The sequence below is a fragment of the Dreissena polymorpha genome, chromosome 14, assembly GCF_020536995.1.
Source record: "Dreissena polymorpha isolate Duluth1 chromosome 14, UMN_Dpol_1.0, whole genome shotgun sequence".
In the NCBI taxonomy this organism is placed as follows: Eukaryota; Metazoa; Mollusca; class Bivalvia; order Myida; family Dreissenidae; genus Dreissena; species Dreissena polymorpha.
Window position 1 is genome coordinate 30,353,521 of NC_068368.1, and position 13,199 is coordinate 30,366,719.

Consider the following 13,199-nt stretch of genomic DNA (forward strand, 5'->3'; position numbering starts at 1 on the left):
AAGTAATAACACTATATGATTGACCATTTAAGCAAATTTCTTTAGAGCAAATTGAAAACGACGATTACAATGTATTTTGTATATGAGCTTTGTTTATTGCACGTGCAGTGATTTATATTTTTCAACAAAAAATATCTATTAATTTTTTATATATAGGGCAAAAAATGTGGTTGTATTATATTGTCTGTCTGTCTGTCTTTCTGTTTGTCTGTCTGTCTGTCTGTCTGTCTGTCTGTCTGTCTGTCTGTCTGTCTGTCTGTCTGTCTGTCTGTCTGTCTGTCTGTCTGTCTGTCTGTCTGTCTGTCTGTCTGTCTGTCTGTCTGTCTGTCTGTCTGTCTGTCTGTCTGTCTGTCTGTCTGTCTGTCTGTCTGTCTGTCTGTCTGTCTGTCTGTCTGTCTGTCTGTCTGTCTGTCTGTCTGTCTGTCTGTCTGTCTGTCTGTCTGTCTGTCTGTCTGTCTGTCTGTCTGTCTGTCTGTCTGTCTGTCTGTCTGTCTGTCTGTCTGTCTGTCTGTCTGTCTGTCTGTCTGTCTGTCTGTCTGTCTGTCTGTCTGTCGTACCTTCCAAAATATAGCACGTTTTGGGTCATTTATAATAGATACTTTGAAACGTTAGACATATCCATGTATGCATCGCAATATGTCACTGTTAATTCTAATATTATTGCCTCGGATTTTGAAGAACTGTTATTGAACGACCTAACGACCCTCTCGTAAAACTATTCACAAAACATTATTACTGTTTATTAAGAAGATTTTTCTCATATGTTTTAATAGAAGCGACGTTATTATCATTTTCATTTAAATATGACCCACATGTGTTTACACCTTTCATATAATCTATTTAATGAAGATATTGCGAAATTATTATGTAGTACCAGCTTAACGTGTTATGATAAGCAAGATCCAAAATAAATAATGGCGACATTGTTAAGGCAGATAGAAAAAAGATGTTTATTTGCTTTCATACGAACACATATAATTGTACATATAAATGGTGAATCGTGTATACAAAATAAGTAACTTTCCTTGCTGCTTCTGATAGCATTAGTAACTTAAAGGCTTATGTATCATGGCTTATACAAGTAGCTTATCATTTCGTTTAATAGTAAAAATGTCATTTTAAAGTGGTTCATTTGTCAACACTGTGTTAATTAGTTATAAAAGACGCGAAATCGTATTAAACTGTATGAAAACCATTAACACCATGGAAATATTTTAAGTGCAAGTGGTCATGTGCTGATACTTGAAAAAGAATGCTTAATGAAGATACATCAGTGTAACAATATAAACAATCTGGAAACTGTACTTGCTTAAATGTCTGTGGTTTTATATTTCGTATACGCCATGAATATGCACACTACTACGTTAGATTTTTATGTTTCAGTACACACAAAAGAAAGAAACTAATAAAAAAGAGATTCTGACAGTTAGTCCATATTAGTGATTTTAAGCCGTATATTTTAGTACATTTAATTCGTTGGAGAAAAAGAACATCGCAAAAGCAAACAACAGTATCAACAATTATTTAGGGAACCATTCAATATTGTTATCACCAAATCATTTATTATTGAAATTAAACATGTATAACTTTATACCATTTAACATATATCTACATTCATTTTGATTTTTTTGAAATTTTTATTATATGTTATCTTATCTGTTAATGGTCGACAAAGGGTACATGTTGTCGCATGTATTAAGAAAGATTATTGTATGCTGTAGTATGTTTTCGAACAGCCATGACATTTTAACTTTATTAAATATTAGAAAAGAGGACGACGAGTGTGGCGCCATGGAGCGTTGCCATGGAAACATCCATGTTGTTGGAGCCGTTGCAGAGCTCGCTGTCACAGTTACAGGTTTCAACATCGCCCGACTTCGTGCATCCGTTGCTAAGAGCAATCGGAGAACAGGTTCTTACAACAACTGTAAACACAAAAATTATTTGAAAATTGACAATCCAAATCCAGAGACTTTGATGGGAGTGATATTTTATTTTACTAACGTTTAATGCGGTACAATAGAAAAACCCAAACCGACATAACGCTTTAAATGGTTAACGGCTGGACATTGGAAAAGCCTATATGTTCCTGTAAATAAAATGAACTAACCAGTGCGGTTAATTTAATCTAAAAAATATCGTCAATACCACCTTCAATTCCCGAACAAAATCAATTCTACGTTTTCCCGTCATCACGCAGATGTAAAAATGAGAACCGGTTAGCGGCATATCCCATATAGCATCTCAATGTTAGATTACGAATAATCACAAAGTAAATGTCGGAAAACATACGATTGGCGGACAGGGTAACCCCCTACCAGCTTAATTTACAGGCTGGTCTGGAGCTACGCTTGCCACATATGGCACAATACCCATTTTCGCATGACGCGTCTGAAATTGCATTCACACTGAACAACTTACCGTCGCCTTGTTTTCCCTTGACGCAGCTCAGGCATGTTGCTGCACTTTCCAAACTAGAACCTGTAGTAATATATTGAGCAATAAAGCTTACATTTTTTTCATAAAGAAATTTTGTTTGTTTTATAATTTGTCCTTTGAAAGGCTTCAATAACAATCGGGGGTATTTTTAAAAAATCAAAACAGTTTGTAGTTCAACGAAAAGAATTGTATTGTTTCTTATATATTTGTTTGAAAATATGATTAAACATGCATAATTTTTGGCATTTCTTGTCAAATACTCATATATACAGTTTAATACTGCAATGTTCAGTTTTTTTGTCCCTTCGTGATGTGGTCTTGCACTTTTTTGTTCCAAATATTTCTCCATTTAATGATGGGGTAAAAAATAGCTGAAACGTATCTTTTCCAGGAATGAGCAAATCTGCAATTTTCTCAAGATAAAATAACTGAAATAAACTAAGACTTAATCATCCCAAGCTTAAACCATACTTTGAGTGAACTCGTCCGAACAGCTGTCACCGCCTGTGCATGAGTAGCACTTGAAGGCCGCATCCACATTGGAAACTGAAACCACCGATAGACGATCAGTTTATTTGTTTAATATGAATGTACATACGATAAACATAATATTTCCATTAATAAATAAGTGCCGAGCTATTTTATATGTAGGTCTTTAGGAAAACACAATAACACCAGATATTTCAATATAGGCAGATCCATGCATTTGTACACAATTACATTAAAATGAGGCGTGCTCTGCGAAAATGGGGTTTAATGCATGTGCGTAAAGTGTCATCCCAGATTAGCCTGTGCAGTCCGCACATGCTAATCAGGGACGACACTTTCCGCCTTAACTTGATTTTTGCAAAGAAGAGACTTTCTGTAAACGAAAAATACCATGAAATCGGAAAGTGTCGTCCCTGATTGACACTTTGCGCACATTCTTTGAAATCCATTTTGACAGAGCACTGCACAATTTTTTGTTACAGAAGTAAACTGTCCTCCTTGGGTCACTTTGACCCAAAAAATCCTAACCAGCGAGTCACCATCTATCATACAAATTACCAGGGTAGTTATCCAGCTATGCTTCTAATTGACATCATACTTGTTTATTTAACCACCTTCTTCAATTAAAGGGACCCCCATCTAACGCCGTTTATCTGTACTCAAGTTCATTCTTGTCATTGAAATCTATGTGTCCTTGGAAAAAAAACATAATAAGAGCTCTATTTACACATTTCTCTTAAGTATTATAATGGCACACTTGGTCTGGCTTTTTTGATCCTTTGACTTGATAATAATAGTAATATTTTACCAATTTGAACGCACATACCAACCCTACAATTATTCTATGGTCCAATTTGAATATTTGCAATCTATACACAACTCAAAACACGTTCAATAGCACACAAATGAAATTGCGCTTCCCATGTAAATCCTTTCATGTCAAATGGTCTTAAATAAACAAGCAAATTCATTGAATTGATATCCCCCGCCAATATGCTTCTGAACACAAAAGTGTTTTATTTGACACTCAGTTAAAAAGCATTTTTTTAAATACAAAGGGCCATAACTCCGTTATTATCCAATGGTGTACAATGTCAATCGGCGTGCATCATCCTCTTATCCATATATATACTCATACCAAATTTCAATGATATTCGCCAAAGCACTTCCAAGATATGGCTCCGGACACAAAAGTTCCGGACGGACGGACGGACGGAAAGACGGACGGACGGAAAGACGGACAACGCCAAAACAATATCCCCCCGCTTTGGCGGGGAATAATAACCACATTCTTTGGTATTCACAAGTTGTAAAAAAAATATCAATAGGATATTGCAGAAAGTTATGTTAGGAAAATACCCACTCTAACTTGATTATTAATAATTAATTATGTTCTAAATGCCACCTTGTAAAACTCTTTATGCAAGTGTCCTGTCAGGCAATTTTAATTGTTACCCATGGAATTGCATTCATAAGATGTTAACCATTCAAAACATTCACGACAAACGGCCCCATTATTAAAATGGAATCAAATTACAAGTGCGGTTATCATATATTGAGTCAGCAATGTTGAAATGTGTTTCACGTCTAATTAAATGATTTTCAAGAAGTGGTTATGAATTATTAACTGTTTTTTTTTCATTTCTTAACTATCAGTGAGTATGTTTATTGGCAAATAATCAAACGAAATCCGGTCGAAAATTAATTGTGTTATCGTTTTTGAATTTTCTTAAAGCAATCATTTCAAGAGAGTTAAATGTAGAAACAAAACAAACTTTGATGTTTTTGGAATATGTTTGCATTTCATAAAAATAAGTGTTCGCTCTTTTTAACAATCAATTTAAATTTCCTGATGACAAGAATTGTACAACGTACCGTGTTCACATCAAATAAAGCATGATTACTATTATTATATGCGCACGTAAAGAATTAATATCGGGTGGCTCAGATTGGTCCGTTATTTAAACAGTGTAGTCCCTTCAAGACCGATCACTGAATATATTTCACAACTTAAACCTTTTGACTTCCGACAAAAGACTAAAAACGCATTTAAGGTGTTCATCAATAGTTTTATTCCGCTGATTGGTATCATATATTAAAGAGGAAGATGGATGACTTGGCTAGTACATGTCATTCACAAGCATGTCATGCACAAATCAAACAAAAGCGTTCATCGAAGAGTTTAACTATAACTATATTAACCAATTTATGCCTAGTGGACTCTCCCATCCTTCAAAACTGGATCAATTTATTTCCAAAATTAGGGATGTCTAGTATATTTATTTCTATATTTAAAAAAAATTCTTACAGCAATTCCTTAAAGCAAACAGCGCAAACCCAGATGAGACGCCGCATCATGGGGCGTCTCATCTGGGTCTACGCTGTTTGCCAAGGCCTATTTTCTAGACGCTAGGCATAAATGGGTTAATATTGATATCAAGATTACAACAAGAGATGTGTTTGTGAAAAACAATGCCCCTCTCTTACCTTTAAAGCCGCACATCAGTTTTATCCCCCAAAATATCATGACGAGTTTAGGGTCTATTGATCTTTGAAAAAGAAACAGGCCTTAGACAAAATATTTTTCTTAAATAAAGGTTTTCTGACCTTTTCAAAAACGCTTGCAGACATTTACCAGATATTTGTTGTGTTTGTCTATATGAATGACTAACACAAAATAGAGGGATTTTTCAAATGACAATATTTCATCTAAAATAATTTAAGTGCATACTTATCCTTGATGAATATATATGATAGTGACAAAGATAAGGCTTTGCGCCGTTATCTCAGTCTATTAACGGCGGTAAGTGGAAATATAAATGCACCCTTGCCCGTAGGTCAAGGTACGTAACAACATCAAAAGCCATGGACCGGGACGAAACTCTATTTGTATCTGTAAACCAGTTCAGAAGATTAACATTCCAAAAATCATATTAATATTTGCAATCCTTTAGAAAAAAAATCCGGAAACGGAACGCAAGAACGATATACGGACGAACAAAAGGATGGATAGACGGACGGATGACAGTGCGACTTATATATGCCACCCAACCGGAGGCATAACAAATTATCAAAGATGATTTAATGCATGGGTATCTGGTATTTCGATTTCATAAAAGGATTTATTTATGACTCAATATTCCCCAAAATGTCTCCCTGTGGTTATATGGAGCTTATCTACACTTCATGGTAATTACATAGTTTACGTTTCATGTTAATTGCTGTAAACTTTACAAGTTCGCTCCAAAACATATAACATAACATGGGAACAAACAATGTATTTTATTATTGTATAAGGGTTTAAATTACTAGTTAAATTTGTCGTATAGCCTGTTCAATTCCCACGCGATCAATGCCCCACATTATGTGAGTGAAGTTTACAACTGTGAAGACAAACATGGTTCAGTACTTCGGTCTATTACTTGTTGACCCGTAGTCTTTTATCCGTAGCATTCAAAGTTTTTAAGGTGTTCAAACACGCGATTATCACGCTGTGTGTATTCATTCTCCTTGACAAAAAAGTTGTGTGACTTCACGTTGCTACTGTGCCTCATAAACGACATACAACCCACCATGTCCTTTCTTGTGTGGCAGAAAAGTTGTATCCTCGTCGATAATAAAACGTTGCTTTAAATAGAACCGTCTCAACCATTCATTTGTTATCACATAAATAATATGCATAATTTATATGGCCTTTTCATATTTCTTTTTGAACATTGTGTCAATCATTTCAGCCCTTTAAGGACGTTACCTGATCAAAGACGTGATTCCATAAATACCTGCCATTTTGTATATGGTCCTTTGAGTGAGTCTCTTTACACTACTGCTATTTTTTTTGTATAGTGAGCATTGAGAGATAAGTGTCGATGGAACGTTGTTTATAGACAAATGAACAAAGATTTGGATTTCACCATTAGAACTGTTGATTTGCCAATTAAAAAGCAATGCTTTTCAAATCATTTCAATTCCGATATGATCTGACATTTGTGTATCAATTAAATATATAACAAAATATGTTGAATATTCTTAAAACTGCTCAGTTAAGGATCGGGAGTTGTGTATGATTTGTTTGTTCGGGAAGACAATACAAAGAAAAATCGTCGAATCATATGAGTTTGTTTGGAGGAAGTCTATGTGTGTGAGAGTAACAAATAATAACATAATCTTTTATATGGAATGTTTTACTTTTTTGCGAACAGCAGAACAAAAACACATCTACCCAAATACTTACCACTTGTTGATATATACTTGCCTTATGGGATATGAAATTTAATGATAATAATACAGAATTAAATACTTTATTAATTAATTCATATAATTTTCGCGTACGTCTTAAATACATGGTCAAGTCGATTTAATTCTGTTTTGTTGGTTTTTGTTAACAAAAATACCCTTTACTTGTTGAAATGTGCAGTCTTTACCGTCGGCCATACTAAACGGAATGAACATGATCCTTGGTATGCTAAAATCGGACATAATGCATAGCGAAACAGGTAGCCCTAGACTAGCCTGTGCAGTCAGCTCAGGTTAGTAAGCGACGACACCTTTCGCCTTAACTGGAATTCCGGTAATAAAGAATTTCCGTAAACGAAATATACCATTAAAGCGGACATTGTCGTAGCCTTTGCGGACTTTGCACTGGAAAGACATTATAAGCAAATGCATTAAACCCTGTTTTCCTAGAGCGAGACTCACTTCTTTTATCTCTGTCTTCCATTCTGTCAGTCTGTTTTGGGTTATCTACGATAATTTTCTTTCTAGACTTATCTATTTATTTGAAGATGGCCTCATCAGGTCGTTAAATACCAACCATTATGAAAGATAATATATCTTTTAAAGTATTACAGAAATTGCACTTTTGTTAATAGATTCAAAATAAACATTTTAGACACTTGTGTTAATGATAGAAAAATTCTTATCTTAATGCAGCCGAGCGTCATATAGATATTGGATTTTATTGTGAATACATTAGCAGCAAATCTTTAACTATTTAGCGAAGCGTATTTATCACGCCACCGCATTGATATCTGTCTGATATAACGTTGCCTGATATATTTTTGTATATCATGGTCAACAGGAAGTTCTTATATCAGTCATTTGTGGAGGATGGTCATTAAACTCAGAATCAAGTAATAATTAATCATTTTTAGTTAAATCGAATCAGATTTAACAAAACAAACAATTTTATACCAAGATGTCATATATTCTAAACACAAAATGCAAAACAAACAGCAAAAACATTTTTTACAAATATTAAGCGCGCGTGTTCTTGACGTCCTTATTAACACGTCAAACGACAAAAGTCATATTCTTTCCCGCTAAAACTGCAGCTTTTTAGCGATATCTTATTATTTCTTTAAAATCGGGGATGCAGAGGTATGATAAACAGAAAAACAGGTTACTGCCCGACTTTTTTGGAATATATAAGTGGTATACGTGGGTGTTAAATTTTATAAAAAATATATTTTACACACGAAGCCTGGTTAACAATCATATCAACATTGGCCAAGATTAATTTTGATTGGACAAAGGAGCTCATGTGATCTTTAAGGTTAATATGATTTGACAATTACAATATCATGTGGGGGTTAAAAACAATTAATTCATTAAAAAGTAAGGCGCATATGAAGAGATAAAAATAATATGTGTATATAATAGTATTTATCTTTTGGTATTATGCTAAATAAAAGGTCAAAGGCGGGATACTCATGTGTAGTAAACAAACACAATATTGTTGATTGAAAATGGCAATTAATTGGATGTATGAAAAAGAAAAACACATGTTTTTATATTTGACCTGAAGAAGGTGGCTGTGACAGGCCCACAGGCTAAAACTTCGACAAAGAGGCCTGTCTGGGAAGGGAACAACCCCAGTTATTTGAATAATACCAAATCAGGACCTAAAAATTTTGTAGATTAAAGTGATATGGGAAAAATGGTACATTAACCATTAGAATGGTTCGATTTTTAGTCAAGCCTAAAATCGTCGTTGCTGTTATGGACATTCGTGAGGAATTACGAGGCAGTACATTTATTTTGGTGTCGTTAGGTATGTTCCCATAATAATCGTTTCGAAACTTTAAAATACCGAATAAAAAACTTTGGTCCGTTTACAAGTCTATTTGCCAGTCAGTAAAATTTGCTTTAACTCATTTTGAATGTTTATTTGAATATTATAATAAGAAGATCTGTACCACGTACCGTTTGCTCATAAAATAATGCCCTTTTATTTTTCGTATATGCCAATGAAAACATTTGAAATAAACTATTCAATAATGCTATTTTATGTAAACAGTGTGTTTAAACAAAGTCGATCTCTAAATACATTTTACAACTCAATGCTCTTGTTCCTTCCGAAAGCAGTCTGAAAATGCCCGCCAGTCGTTCGTTAATAGTTGTTTGTTTATGAAAGAAACAGAGAGAGAGACAGACAGAGAGGCAGAGAGGCAGAGAGGCACAGACAGACAGACAGACAGACAGACAGACAGACAGACAGACAGACAGACAGACAGACAGACAGACAGACAGACAGACAGACAGACAGACAGAAAGACAGACAGACAGACAGAGAGACAGACAGACAGATAGACAGAAAGAGAGACAGAGAAAAAGAGACAGAGAAAGAGAGAGAGACAGAGAGACTGAGACAGAGAGACTGAGACAGAGACAGAGACAGACAGGCGGGCGGGCGGGCGGGCGGGAGGACGGACGGACGGACGGACGGGCGGGCGGGCGGGTAGGCGGGCGGGTGGGTGGGCGGGCAGACAGACAGACAGACAGACAGACAGAATCATTAAAAGGTAAAACAAAGATAAGATGTCCATGTCACTTATCTGTACAAAGTGTATTTGTATTTAATATAACTTTGACCGAACTAAGGATCCAAAGCAGGAAAAGTTTCTTTAAATTTTGGAGTAATCTACACCAGACATGCATCATAGCTATTTCCCTTTTTCATCTCTCTGTTTACTGTTAACATGCAAACTACATACCGCTTTATAGATAGAGGCCAATTTTGGTAAATAAAATTGTGTATAGCTATACAAAATAAGGATTCAAATTCAAACCGAAATAGAGCTGTGCAATGAAGGTCAATATAAAGAAGTGAAAATCCAGCTGCTGGAGCAGTATTGCATACTTATCATAAACAATTTGTTGGTACTTTATTTAAGGCAAGTGACCAATTGCCAAAACAGTACGATTCAGCATATAACGAAAAAAACATACACTCATAGAAGAATAAAGCTGGGATCACCGCCTTGGAACGGTCGATGCAAAGCATACGTCACTTGCATGGCACATCCGTTACAGGCAGAGATTGTTTCCGCTAACTACTTTTTAAATCAATATGGGAACGACCACGTTATTAACCAGACACAGGACGCATACTGACAGATCGACAAAGTAAAAAGTATAGTAAATGCGCAACCAAAATTTGCTTGGAAGCAGAACAAGAGAACCTTGAGATGCTCACCAGTGGCTAAGCCTCCGATGAAGTTTCATTATTCTCAATGCTAAATTGTATAATTTCAGTTAATTTTTCAGTCTGCTTTTTTTTCAAAGCTCTTTCTTCGTTCTGTGACCTCATTACCCAACTTAGCGGATTTAGCTATGTTGGTAGATGGTCTTCTGTAAATTGGAATCACATTTGGACAAGGAGTTTGTCAGTGGGTATTTGAAGGTTTTTCTATATTCTATGGAAAATGTTGATGCTGAGACGGGATCATTCTTACCACAAGGGCATTGTGTTACCAAAATTAAAGAGGACTTTAAGATGATGCTACATGACACATATGAAACTTTACCCCCTATAAATTTGGGTGATTTTTTATTTTTACATTTTTAAAGCCACTTATAAAACCTTCCGGCCTAGTATTTTCGCCCATCTGAGCGATTTTAGTCATTTTGGAATAGGGTCACCTATTAGTGCAGCGAACTTTCATCAACTTAAGCAATCAATATAGACAAAGTCGTTAGAAAAAATTTACTGACCGCGGCGAAGTAATTATATTGATATACCTAAATGTACATAGGGGATATCAATACACACGTAAAAATGGTCAAATTCACAACAGACAAACAAAATGATTTAAGAACTTTATTTGAAAACTGAAGTCCTGAAACCTGCTTTTTGACGATGCAGCTCGTCTAAGTTATCATACAATGAACACATTTTTCACAATGACGACCTAAGAAAACGTTCGAGCCAGTCCGATTGAGTTAGCTAAATTGTATCAATCGGCATATATCGCTTATTATCATTGATAAAAGGTTAAGTTAGATTGGTTCCCGTCCTCTTTCAAATTTATCGAGAGGTTCGGGACAGGAAACAAACACGAAACTGCCAGGTGGCACTTCAAACTCTGTGACGCTGAGAAAAGATCAAATGTAGTTATTTTTAAATTGGATCGATAATGTAACCCGCCTCCCAGTTTCGCAGAATGGGTCAAGTTCCCTACGGATACTACTTCCCCATACCCACAAAAAAAATTCGTACCCATAATTTGCCGTACCGAATTTTTTATCGTACCTAAATTATTTTTGTGCATACTTTTTGTGTACCCAATTTTCTATTTCGTAACTAAATTTTTTTTCGTACCCACATACACAAATATGGTGATGTAGATAAACTTTCATTGATGCTTTTATATCCATCCTCTTCAAAAGCATCGTCATTCCAGTACTGTCAGTACTTTGATTTTATATGCATTTTTACGTTTGTTGAATCGTGATTTAAATATGTATACATGGAAGTAAGTGATTAACTCTATTTTGTATCTATTGGTGCAGATAAACACACATTCACATACCCATGTTATGTTTGGTTTCATATTGGAAATGTTTTAAATTGTTAATAGTATTCAGATTTATTTCAAGGATGTGTATTTTTTCAAACGATCACTTAACAATGATGTATCAGGAAAATGGGCAATTTGAGAATAAGATACATGTTACTAGTAATTATTTATTTTAGCAGATTGTGTGTCTCGTAGATAGCAAACAAGATGTGTTTGTAAAACCATAGTTATGCCCCTCGCCGCTTTTTGACATTAAACATAGGACAATAAATTCAAAATTAACATAAGGCATTGCTACATGAAATAGTTTCAAAGATCTAAATGGTTAATAAATTATATCAGATCTTTTTTTAACAAATGGTAATGATTCTGATTTGCATTCAGTATAGTTAACCATGACTTCATTTAAAAGGGCTCATCACAAAGAACATGTACATCAAATATTAAGTGCCTTAGTAACTATCTTGAGAAAGCCGATGTTAACGGTTGTCTTCAAACCAACAGACAAAAAATAGACACATCCCGGATGGAACAACAACTCGTACACATGAAGAGATTATGAAATCTACAAATATATAGATTAAACTTTAAAATATTTAAATCATGAAGTGTTGATATTATGAATTATCAAAATATTGACATATTGAAATAAGGTCACTTCCAGTCTTTCCTAATTTGTTTATTAAGCTCAAAAATTTGATTTGGTAGAAACAGTTTCCATACAAGCACTACCTGACAACTTTAGGAAACTTTAAAAATATCCGTCATCTATCAAGACTGCTGAGCACAGACATAAAGCTGATTAAATGTTTTAGCAGTTACAAAATGCATCACAATTTGTTAGCCTTATTTGACAAAACAAATGTTGTCAAAAGTATTATATATGAAGAATTGCAACAAGCCACATCAGAAATGCAGGAAAACACATTCTAAAAAACATCTGCACAATTATATCTTCTCTTTAAAATGGTAACGTGACCAAAAAACATTAACAGGAGATATAGTGATATGAATTGACAATGCTCATCCTTTAAGCATATCGATGGTCCCAATTTAAAATGACGAACCTACATTTTTGGCATTACGCGATTATGATATTGTGCAAAGCGGGAAATCAATGCACATATACCCCCAAAACAACAAAATAGTTAACCAATCGCAACAGCTCCATATAGTCACGTGATGTAATGACGAACCGCAATTGCTTGAAGTCAAAATGACGAAGCTGAAAAAAATTGTTACGTCGGCATTTTGCGGGCTTATTAATATATTAAAGTATCAATATAGCCATGTATTTTAAGGCAAATTGACGAAACGTAAACGTTTGCTTATAAAATAATTAAATGATGTACCGGTACATTTTATAGCATTGATGAACGCAAAAAGATATCAAAACAATATAAAATGTTGAGGTATTAACTTAGTAACTTGTGGCCGCAACTAATAGCTTGTTCCTACAACTTATTAAGTTGA

At 34.8% G+C, this 13,199-nt stretch overlaps 1 long non-coding RNA gene across 1 annotated transcript; it reads right to left on the reverse strand.

Moving 5' to 3' along the window:
- Positions 1-936: 936 nt before the first annotated feature.
- Positions 937-3,035, reverse strand: LOC127857031 (uncharacterized). The gene is made up of 3 exons (XR_008038286.1): positions 2,911-3,035; positions 2,422-2,481; positions 937-1,925 (listed from the first exon to the last, which is right to left on the reverse strand). It is a non-coding gene; the product is annotated as an uncharacterized LOC127857031 (long non-coding RNA).
- Positions 3,036-13,199: the final 10,164 nt, after the last annotated feature.